At 35.5% G+C, this 12,734-nt stretch overlaps 1 protein-coding gene across 2 annotated transcripts in view; it reads right to left on the bottom strand.

Moving 5' to 3' along the window:
• Nucleotides 1-8,310, bottom strand: part of LOC128225829 (alkaline phosphatase-like) — a 31,237-nt gene extending 22,927 nt beyond the window's left edge. Inside the window, exon 1 of one of the 2 annotated variants that reach the window (XM_052935726.1) lies at nt 8,220-8,310. The gene's annotated coding sequence lies outside the window, so the exon portion shown is untranslated. Of the gene's footprint in view, nt 1-1,368; nt 1,400-8,219 lie in introns of those variants that run through there. The other variant, XM_052935727.1, reaches the window with a different exon arrangement.
• Nucleotides 8,311-12,734: the final 4,424 nt, after the last annotated feature.

The raw sequence follows: 12,734 nt of genomic DNA, 5'->3' as shown, positions 1-12,734 counted from the left end.
CACCAAATCTAGCATTGCAGAAAGAAATGAATATAACTTTTCATTTCGTCCTCCTTATTGCAAACAAATGAACAAAAAAAGGCGACGAGAATCTTATGCACCAGTCAATTGTAACCACGCCTCTCACCCCAGGCCCCAATATCACGAAAATACTTAAGTCAAATCTCAAACTTAGTATCAACACATTTTATCACATAGCATTGAAATTTATAAAAAAAAATCATTATTTTTTTACAGTTTTATAAGCGCATTCTATCATAGAAAATGCTGATAAAAGCCTTTGGTGGAATTCCAAGGTAAATATATTCTACAGCCAAAAATGTATTTGAGTACAATTCTGTATTCTTTATAAAATACTCAAGTATATATTTTGCTCTATAATTAGTTTTCTTTGAAATATTAACAAAATCAACCCATTCTGAGAAAAGACGTTTTCAAAAAGTATAAAAAGATGCAAGATTTTGAAGAATATTATACTTTTATAATTATGGTGAAATGAGTTGAGACTGAGTTTGAGATTTAAATTAAGTATTTTCGTGATATTGACGCCAGGTCCGGGGAATAGCGGGAACTTTGACTTTCCGTCCAGCCAAGCCCGGGTAAAATCCCCGACCTGCGGGACGAACTTGGTAAAATCTCCGCCAAATGCCCCCGCTCCCCAGAGACCCTAGGTAAGACCCATCCCCCGCTATTTTGGGCGCGAAGACAAAAGGCCCAATCTCCGCTAAATTTGGTGCTAAGACAAAAAACCCGCATTCACCCGGCACTGCGAGGCCACCTGGAAGGCAAAAACACGGCCCATTTCCCCGGCTATCCCCGGTATACCCCCGGACCTGGGGGACCGTGGTTACAATTGACTGGTGCATTAATCATGTAGTTCGTTGTCATTTGATATAAAAGAAATGATAATATGAAACTCGTTATAGAAAGGATTATGCTCGCCATTGGCGTTCAAAAATTGGTTTTATATCATGATGAATTATTAGCTTCATGGGTGTTGGTTTAACACAAGAAAATGTAAAAATGGTGAATACATACCGTAATGAATTGCTGTTTAAAACAAACAAATCGCAAGAATATAGTTTATGAACCACGTTGTCCAGTGGTTAGTTATAAAAAGGATCTTGTTCATGTAGTTCATTGCTATTTGATAACTATAAAAAAATATGAAACTCGTTATAAAAAGGTATTATGCTCGCAATTGGCGTTCCCATTCAACTCGTTTTATAAAAAGTTGTATTAAATGGCAATTCATGTACGATCTTATATATCTACAAGTTCATGCACCGTGACACAGAATATATGATGAATTATTAACTTTGTGACAGTTATTTAAAACAAGTTAATGCAAAAATGGTGAAAACATACCTTGATGAATTGCTGCTTAACACATAAAATTGCAAGTATATAGTTCATGTACCACGTTGTCTAGTGGTCTTATTTATTGTAAACAGATGTATGTGCCTCCTCTCACAATGCATCAATCATAGCTTGAGATATGAAGCGAATCACCAATTACAGTTGCTTAGACCAAGCCTAAACAGCGTACATAAAGCAAACAGATACCTCTTTCGAAAGAATAAGTATCATTCAAAAGAAAATGAAAATGTGGTGGTTGTTTTTTTTATTTTCAGTTAAATCAGGCAAGATGAATGTTTCAGACGAGTGGGGGTCATAAGTACAGTTTTGTGTTTCATTTTTACAAATTGTCATAGGTATAGGTTGATTATTGTTTATTAGGAAGTCTGTATGCAAATTTATCGCTCATGCCGTCTCGTCAGTGTCCATGACCTTGCAAATACTACTGCTACTGCTGCTGCTGCTGCTGCTGCTGCTACTGCTGCTACTGCTGCTGCTGCTGCTGCTGCTTCTGCTACTACTACTACTACTACAACTACTACTACTACTACTACTACTACTACTACTACTACTACTACTACTACTACTACTACTACTACTACTACTACTACTACTACTACTACTACTACTACTACTACTACTACTACTACTACTACTACTACTACTATTAATAATAATAATAATAATAATAATAATAATAATAATAATAATTATAATAATAATAATAATAATAATAATAATAATAATAATAATAATAATAATAATAATAAATAAATTAAACAAACAACAGCCTTGCAACGTCAAGCTCCTCAAAGTGGCCTTCGGTCGTAGTAAAAGCGATAGCAGTTACATTTCTATCGTTGAGCTTTCACATATTAACACTAACTATCAGGATTCTAGAATCAACGAAGAGGCTGTATATCATGGGATAGGTGGCACAGACAAAAAGACCATAACTCCGGTCGCATTGGTGAAAGGGTCATAACTCCGGTCGCATTGGTAAAAGGGTCATAATTCCGGTTGCATTGGTAAAAGGGTCATAATTCCGGTGGCAATGATAAACGGATCATTATTCCGGTTGCATTGATAAAAGGGTCATAATTCCGGTCGCATTGGTAAAAGGGTCATAATTCCGGTTGCATTGGTAAAAGGGTCATAATTTCGGTCGCATTGGTAAAAGGGTCATACTCCGGTCGCATTGGTAAAAGGGTCATATTCCGGTCGCATTGGTAAAAGGGTCATAATTCCGGTGGCAATGATAAACGGGTCATAATTCCGGTCGCATTGGTAAAAGGGTCATAATTCCGGTGGCAATGATAAACGGGCCATAATTCCGGTCGCATTGGTAAAAGGGTCATACTCCAGCCGCATTGGTAAAAGGGTCATACTCCGGTCGCATTGGTAAAAGGGTCATAATTCCGGTGGCAATAATAAACTGGCCATACTTTCGGTCGCATTGGTAAAAGGGTCATACTCCGGTCGCATTGGTAAAAGGGTCATACTCCTGTCGCATTTGTAAAAGGGTCATACTCCGGTCGCATTGGTAAAAGGTCATAATTCCGGTGGCAATGATAAACGGGTCATAATTCCGGTTGCATTGGTAAAAGGGTCATAATTCCAATGGCAATGATAAACGGACCATAATTCCGGTCGCATTGGTGAAAAAGTCCTAATTCCGGTCGCATTGGTAAAAGGGTCATAATTCCGGTCGCAGTGATGAACGGGCCATAACTACGGTCGCATTGGTAAAAGGGACGTTATGCCGGTCGCAATGATGAACTGGCCATAATACGGTCGCATTGGTAAAAGGGACGTAATGCCGGTCGCAATGACGTACGGGCCATAACTCCGGTCGCATTGATAAAACGGTCTATGACTAATTTGTGATGATGACAAGAGCTCAATCCAGATGGCTTACAAAGACATACGATGATCATGAATATTCAGAATCAGAAGGCCTTGGAGTGTCTAAAATGAACTTGAACATGGTTGCATAACACTCATTTTGACTGACTATGCCATATAAAATGTTCCAATGACTGACCTTTAATCAATGCTATTTATATAAACAAATCTTAACTTTAAGAATTGTCCCCAATTACTCCATCTGTATAAAGTTTGAAGACAATATCTCAAAGGCGAGATGCTCCGGACAAAATTGCGTGGGACATTCGCACACACATGCATGCACACTATAGTTCGCTGAATGAATGTCACGTGGAAGACTTCAAAAGTGTTGATAAAAACTAGATACGACGCGTACTCAACCATGACCCAACAAGCAAGGCTAAATGGGTCCCATATGGGCTGAATCTGGGCAAAAAGCCCATATGGGGCCCATATAGGACCCATATGGTTGAGAAAGCCCAGATGGGACCCATATAGCTGCTCATCTGTATCAATTGGATACACAAAGGGAAACGAAGATCATTGTTATATGAAAATATGTAAACATCGATACTATGTGAAAAAAGTTCATTATTTCATGAATCGGCTTCGCATCTTTTGCCATGATATGCCTCAGATAGGTCCCATATGGGTCCCATATACTCGGCATTATCATTATAGTAGGGCAGTGTTAGATGGTAAGGTACGATGTTGTGGCGATGATACATAAATACACAAGGAACAGATATTTTTCCGTATTTTCATTTTTTTATTACTTCTTAAATATAAACCTTTTACAATTGTGTTTTAGTAGCACTTTAGGCACAAATAAAAAAATATGCAGAAAAAATTGTCACGTGACATTTTATCAACGCGCGGATGATGAACGTGATTGAGTAAAAAAAAACAATGGTTAAATTCACCTTTAAAGAAAAGGTAAAGGTTCTTATTTAACTTTTAAAGCAACTTGTAACTTATATTTATAGTAATTTGATTTTAAACAAGTGAATTACTGATTACTTTCGTGTAGAAGTATTGTTTGTGCTACGATTTTTTATTTTGTCATATAATTTCGCGATAATATATAAATTATAAAGTAAAGGCATTCGGGATGGCAGATGCCAAAACAAAACTAAAAAACAACGGCAAATTAATGGTTCATGTAGCTGTGAGGAACCTATTTACATATAGACCTCCAAAGAGATTTTAACATATTCTTTTCTCTTGAATGGATTCTGACAATCATTCATCTTTTATCCAATTTAAAAGTGCACCAAGGATCGAGGCTGTACGAGGATATGAGCGAGGGTGCCACTGCTGCTAATGGTGATGATTAGGATGATGGCCCTGTTACAGCCAAAACCAACACCTCCCAACATTCCAGCTACCCGTTCATTATTCGATGCTCGGCAGAGCAGAATCCAAGAAGGTAAATAGAAAATTTTAATGGAATGTCAAATGGTTTTCATAATTGAACCTTGCATCTTTTTATTATTATAAACATTAACAAACAGCCATCAATCACATTATTGGTTTAATGGTTCACTGTATATTACCTGAAGTGTCTTGTTTAAATTTTTATTTTTGACAGAATGTTATTTGTTCCAGATCGGGACACCTTGATCTTTGTGATTTTGGAAAACCAGCAGGAGCAATTGCGACAGCATACGCAGCTCCTGCGTCTCATCCTGGCGAGAGGTTCAGCACAAGATGCAGTTCCGAATGAGTTGCCAGAGGGGAAATCTTTACCCCTCAAAACTGTGGTGGATTTGGCAGCCTTCAAAGAGCGAAAGTCACAAGCGAATGCTGCAACATCCGTTGTAAGTTTCCCAAACATAGTTGACTGATTTTTTATGAGGTGTCTTTGAATTTAAAAATGCATAATTTGAGCTTTAAAATTATATTTTGAAGTGACATTATTCATTTAAGTTTGTTTTTGAAACGTGATCTGATGTTATCAATATAAGGGCAGACACACAAACTGAGCCAGTATAGGGGGCGCTGACAGTGCTTCAAATTTTAATATTTAATTGTGCCACATTGAGTGTGATATCATGGTTCTGCTTGAGGGTTTTTGTTGTTTTGCATTTATATGTGGATTTACAGGCATTTTCATACACAACTTTTTGTTCAAAGTAAAATACTTGGCAGAATATGGTGGGAGTGACACAGTGGACACGGTTTCCCGGATTATGAAGACGGTGTTGACAACAAATCTGCCCCCCCCCAATACAACTTAAAGGGAACCAAACAAAAAAGAAACTGGACAGACTCCACTTGATAAACATCTTTTTCAGTAGGTGGTTTTGTTGTTGTATATATTAAGGTGTGCTAAATGGTACCTATGCTGTGCATAAACATCAATGGATTTAAAAAAAATATATAACTGAGTATTAGTGTTAAAAAATGACAAACTTTTTAAGATACCTAAATTTATCTGTCTAGCTAAAATTACCATATATAGTTGACCATAAAATGCTGCTTATTTATTACTTAACATTTGATAATCACTTTGATGAAATAACTGTCTCAGATATTCATCTATCCACTAACACTATTTACAGGATGTCTACAATTGAACCCAGCAACACACTTTAGAACCGCAAGGAAATGGGATGGCCATATAGAAGTGGCTTTCCGAGTCTCGAGGTCGTGAGGTTAGCCGCAAAGACCGAGCAAGGGTCACCCTGATGCTTCCTGAGTAGAATGTTGACTTATTTACTTACCATAAAAATTCGGATTTACGACTCAAAAACTGTCAGAATATTTTTCAAATTGATTATGTACAATATGTATGCTTCTATTGTTTTATCATTAACCCATCAATGTCGTGTGACATGTTATGTAATTTATATGCAAAATGTATCACAATAATGTAATAATGAGATATCTCCAACTTTTTCCCTAAATTTTCATATCGTTATGGGTTTCAAGAAGAGCATTTCTTATCCAATTCATAGGCAAATCCATGTTGCTTTTACTGTTTTGTATAAACATAAAACAAACTGTCCATGACAAATAAGAGACCCATCAACAAGACAAATATGTTTAGATCACATTTGGATGATTGTTCTAAAGAAGACTCTTAATAAGCGAAACCTGTTGACATTGAATAATAATCATAATATCTCGGAATTATGTCGGTTTTTGTTTTACTATAATATTTTCTTATCCTGGGTACACCATTTTAAACTTTGATACACACATAATAAACTTATTTTAAGATGAGGTAAGAAATTTGACTGAATGAAATAAGCTACTTAAGGGTGTTACGATTAAGAACTTTCGAGAAATTGGGGCCAGATGACTTGAATTATATTAACCCCATTTATTTCCTTGGCGATAAAGGTGATCCTTGATTTGTACATGGTAGATACATATTTTAAAACTTTTTTTTACCTCCTTGACATACAACGACAGCGGTCGAAATTAGCACAAGCCCGCAAGCCCTGGTAAAATGTCTTCCGGGCTTGCTCAAATTCTGAATATTATTTAGCAGGGCTTGTTTAAAAATATGATTTCTTGCAATAGTATAAGAATTCTGGCTTGTTCATTTCAAAAGTCTAATTTTTATGCCTGCAACAATGAATCAGCTCTAAATGATATAATTTTATTATGTAAATATTTATTATAACTTATATGCTGTTTCTCTACTTTTGTTTCATATGTATTTTGTAATGTAACTCAACATACATGGAGGAAATAAGGACATATATATATGTTTTAACATTCAGTCATGTCAGTTCACTAGTCAGTAGTACAAGGTGCCTTAATTGTGTTAGTCAATAGCTCTGGTTTGTGTTTAATTTTTTCTCCTTTTAAATTCTTTTTTATTTTACATGTATGATTTTTGTGATGGAATCCAACGTGCCAATTAACTTGAAACTGTTATTTTATTTCTGGTTTGAAACGCTGCTTTATGTCTAAGCAATATTGTTATACTTGAATGTGTAAGTGTCCATGCTCTGTTTATTAGAATTGTGCGTCTTTCGATTAGTGTATTTTTTTAAACACATTCGTTAAAGCATTAGGACCTCCTCGGCCATTTTTATCGAAAACAACCTCAGAAGTATGCCGGTACATCAGTTGAAGTAGTTTGTAAATTTCTTAATTATATCATTTATTAAATGTAGGGTTTTAGAATTGTATTTATTGATCGAAGTTTAAATTGACTGCCTGTGAAGTGTATTATTGCAAACATAATTAAGATTCCCAAGAGTTAAGTCATGAAGTTTAACTGCTAAATAAAATTACCATGCGATCTACTTGCAGCGGACTTAAAGGTACCGCTTTTTGAGTATGTAAACCGTCCAAATACATCAGAGGTTGTTTTTGATAAAATGGCCGAGGAGCTCCGAATGTCGTTAAAACCTTTAAAAAGTGTGTTTTGTTACATGTAATTTTTGACACGCTTTTTCAGTTTGACAGCATTAACTGACAGATACAATCAATAAAACAAAGTCTTCAATTATTATTAAGTTATTAATCAAATTACCATATAATTGTACTAGATCTTTTTAGCTTGGTATTGTCAAACCAACCTGAAAAAATGTGTCATAATTTCAGTCACATTTTTCTTGTGTGCCACTTTTATATTGCCAGTATTACGCAAAATCTTAACATTGCCAGTATGTATTTTTTGTTGACTTTTTTAGTGTACATCTTGTTTTACATTCCTAATGTTTTCACGTTAATAAACTTAATAAGATTATTGCTATCTTTGTTGTGTAATGAAATATTATGTTGACATTATGTCATTTGTACTTCTCAACATAGCTGTTTGTCTAGATAACCATATGGGTCCCATAAGTTTTGCTGGCTGGGGAAGGCATATAAATTCCGTTAATCAGTTTTGACTGGCACATCCGAACAATCGAAGAATTTTATTATCAGTAAGTTTACTGTGATAAAAAATATTAAGCTTCAGTAGTGCATATTTAATACAAGAAAATATAAAATTGTTGATTACGTACCTTAATAATTGTCTGTTATCTTATCTCAAATATACAGTTTATGAACCTTTTAGTCCAACAAATACACCTTTAGTGATCTTCTTAATTGTAAACTGTGTATATTACTTCAATCATAAAGCAAGAGATGTGAAGCGAAACACTTAACTTAAACCCAGCCTACACCAAGTACAGAATGCATGCAGATGTTTCTTTTGAAAATGCCAGGGTCATTGCATCAGCTAGACTTTGATTTGAGAAATTTGGTAGCGATTCTACTTCCAGTTTTATCAAGCTATTGAATACTTCAAACGCATGCAGACAATAGAAGATCGATTTACTTCCAAGTATGACTAATTTCGTAACTCGGTTTAAGAGATAAATGTACACTAGCATGAACCTCCCCCTCTTAAATGTACCATATTATACTGATATTGACCAATGTGTTTTGTGTGGTACAACAACAAGTTTCGGGTATGTATTATTGTTATTGAATATTTGCATTATTTATCTTTTCGACCGCTACCAGGTGAAAATACATCCTTGAAACAACGGAATTCCTTTCCACGCCGCCATTTTATTCGGCTTCACACAATTTCCCTCACTTAAAATTCGGCGAACACATTTCACGTTGGACCCCCTGGGAGTGGGGCAATTCAAGGCTGCCGTCCATCATACTTTACACGGAGAACCCACGTGACTCATTAATCAACTTAACGACAAAAAATGAAAATAATAGGTCTCTATTTTTGTCACATAAAAACGATAAGCTACGCTTAAAACCCTGAAAAAGTTGAAATTTTCGGCAAAAAACACGGCTCCTGACAAATATATTACTAAAATTGGGGTTATGCGTAAATATAGCATACGATAATCATATGTTCAGAAAGTGTTATTCATTGGCAACTTTGGAGCTTATCAGGGTAACGACGGTCTCTATCGATTTCTCCTCTCAGTGCAATAGTAGCGTTAAGATACGCTAGTCTAGCACTTATTCATCTACTCGACACAGTGTAAGATTTAGGCAGATAAGAAAACAAAATTTATGAGGGTCATAAAGTTGATCCGTCCTTTTATTATAAGTTGCGATAGAAAATTTCAGTTTTGGACGATTTAAGATTTAGCCATAATTAGGTAGAGCTGTTCTATAGGGGAAACGTTAGTTGATGAAGAACTGAAATATCAAATCATCTCTGATAAACTTACTTCTTTTGCATATTATATTTCGTGATCATTTATCAAGACATTTAATCGGGGCCATTTCCACACCTTTATTTTAACAGTTTGGTATTTTTTCTAATAGCAGTGTGACACAAAATTGGGTGTGAAATTTCGGAAAGGAACAGCTAAAATGAAATATTATCTGCAGTTGTCATAATTTAGTACCGGTCTTTAACGATACAAGTTAAAATGTCTTTAAATTTGTATTGACAATAAGACAGGTATACCCTTTTCTTTCATAACAACACGTTGATATAATGGTATTTTGACACGTTATGAACACCTAGTGCACTCGTTACCAAAACTACGATGACAAAATTCCCTTTAGCACATTTCTTGCCTATACAAAATAATTAAATTTACGCTAAATTTATAAACATATTTGGTTGAGTGCAGAATGGTAGACCAAATGTTAACCATTAAGAATTAGAACTTAAGCATTACTAATGAACATGTTGACTCGATGTAGATATGTAAATTATTATCTTTGAATACCCTTATTTATTATGTTTTATAGCCATGTATTTCAAAAGTTGCCAATGAACCTTAAAACATTACTATTTTATAAGAAAAGTGTTACGTTTTAACTGTAATAGTGATTGCGATTAAAAATGGGAATATTTTTTGCTAAATATATTACTTTCTAACACAAAAACAATATATGACATTTCTTAACTACTGATGTAAATGAATAATCGAGTATCATATATAATTTCAATTATATAATAATGATAAAAGGGAAAAAATCCGAAATAGTCATGGAAAAATTTTATTGCTATAAATGACAAACTTCGTTGCATATGTCATACCCAGTGTCATAACCTTGTTAAAGGATTGTTTCTATCCTGCTGTGAATACGCCGCGGGGAGGGCCATAAAACCATTATCGTACAGTTGAATCCACAATTTCTGGGCATCGATTTTCTACAAATTTTACATAAATGTTCAAAAAGGACCAAGAGATATTTAAAAAAAAATATTTCGAAAAGTGCATTTGAAAGAGAAAATAATTCTGCATCGTAATCCGCTGGAAGCTAAGCGATCGGATGTCTATAATAACATTAAATAGCAAAACAAATATTAGCTCCTTCTTATTTCAATGTAACTTTTAATGACCAACAAAACCCTTAAAAAGGACCAAAATATAAAACACATACAATTAATACAAAACCATCATCTTCAAGGGCAAGAATTATTCTAACATATATGTAGGAAGTAAGATGATCTGTTGAAAGACTAATTCGTGAGAACTGTTTAGCCATATTTTCCCTATATAACTCTATAGGCACTTTCGCTTCAGCGGATTTCTCCAAAGTTGGCAATGCATTTTGTATGATTCAGAAGGTATGGTTTTATTTCCAATAGTTTATTTTTTTCAAAGGGACAAATGAGAAAGAACAAAACAGGTAAAGTACACGGACATTTTAGATTTGATCAAGTACATGTAGACGAACGTTTTCAAACCTTCAGTGAATATCATTGTTTAACTGACGGGTGCTAAAATGCGTTATTATAAATATTTACCTATTCTGTAAAACTTATTATTGGACGCTGGTCCCTGTTTGGAGCACATGCATTGTAATGGAGTCGCAATGAAAGAATGAACTCGTTTTAAATTACATTCAGATCGACGGAGTCTAGGAAACTGATGAAACTATATATTCGGCGACTTCTCCGTGCTTGGCTCGACTTCGTAGGAGGTGTTGGTACGACACATTATGTTACCAGTCACGTGGGTTCTCCACCGTGGTACTTCCTTGTGTTGCATGCATTAACTACGTGATAGTCCTGTCCTACAGGTCCACATAACAATAAAAAAAAAATTAAATCCATTAAAATGTTCCAAGACGGTCATGTTATTATGTTTTTATTTCACATATGTACGATTTTAGGAGACAAAAGGAGATATCGCCATAGACCAAAGACACAACCCTTCTCAAAGAGTGTGTAAAATGCGTGTTAAATGAGCATTATTCTGCATTAAACGCAGCGGCAATGGCACTGTTTTTACGCGTATTTTTCTAACCGAAGGAATTGAAAACTAAAAATGCACACTTTTTTGTGACTGAAGTGCATTTATTCTGCACTAAAACTGTATTTCGGACTTAAAGCGCATCAATGCACTTTTTAAAAGCGCATTTTAGATGTGTTTATAGTGCGTTTTGAGCTGCGTTGAAAACACATTTTTTCTGCATTTTACGCGCATTTTTTTCTGAATATAAAGCGCATTTTGGTAAAAAGCGTTTTTTTTGTCAGAATGGAAGTGCCTTACATGCACGAGGTTTCAGCTTTACACATGTATAAACAACGTTGCATTACAACGCCATCGAGTCTGTACACGTTTTTGCCCTATGTGGCACTCAAGAAATGGTTCAGACACGGGTTGACATCATATTGTCAAAAGTGACCTTGAAAGATAACCTTTAAACCCACATCAATAATAATGGACTTATTCAGAGTTAGGTCATATTGGGTCAATATGGGTAGGGATACTTTATGGCCTCCTGGCTTCTACCCAGGACTCGAGTGATTGATCTAGCGGTATAGGTGTCAGCCTCTTATCGAAAAGGATGTGAGTGGGGTTACTTTCTGGCCTCCTGGTTTCTACCCAGGACTCGAGTGATTGATCTAGCGGTATATGTGTCAGCCTCTTATCCAAGAGGTTGTAGGTAGGGATACTTTCTGGCCTCCGGGTTTCTACTCGAGTGATTGATCTAGCGGTATATGTGTCAGCCTCTTATCCAAGAGGTTGTGGGTAGGGATACTATTGGCCTCCCGGTTTCTACCCAGGACTCGAGTGATTGATTTAGTTGTATAGGTGTCAGCCTCTTATCCAAGAGGTTGTAGGTAGGGATACTTTCTGGCCTCCTGGCTTCTACCCAGGACTCGAGTGATTGATCTAGTGGTATAGGTGTCAGCCTCTTATCCAAGAGGTTGTAGGTAGGGATACTTTCTGGCCTCCTGGCTTCTACCCAGGACTCGATAGTGATTCGTATCAGATGTCTTCACAATTGAGCATGATAAATAATATACAATAACAGCCTTCTTCAATCCATAAAGGGTGAAAGCGACAGCAATAATATTTTTATATTTGACCTTATGATTACAAAATAAACATAGGCCTCCTACAGTTCCAAACAGTCATTTTATAATAATACTTTATGAAGTTGTCAATAAAATCTACATGCATTAAGGACATTCCTTTCAAGAAGTAATAGTCAGAAAAGATTGTGTTTAAAACTCTAAATAGTGGATGTCGTCATCCACAACAATGCCTACCATGTCTAAACATTGCTACCGCCTGACCCTTAAGCAAACT

This window comes from Mya arenaria, chromosome 3, assembly GCF_026914265.1.
Source record: "Mya arenaria isolate MELC-2E11 chromosome 3, ASM2691426v1".
NCBI lineage: Eukaryota > Metazoa > Mollusca > Bivalvia > Myida > Myidae > Mya > Mya arenaria.
Note: the sequence above shows the minus strand (reverse complement) of the source record. Positions and strands in the feature narration are given on the sequence as shown.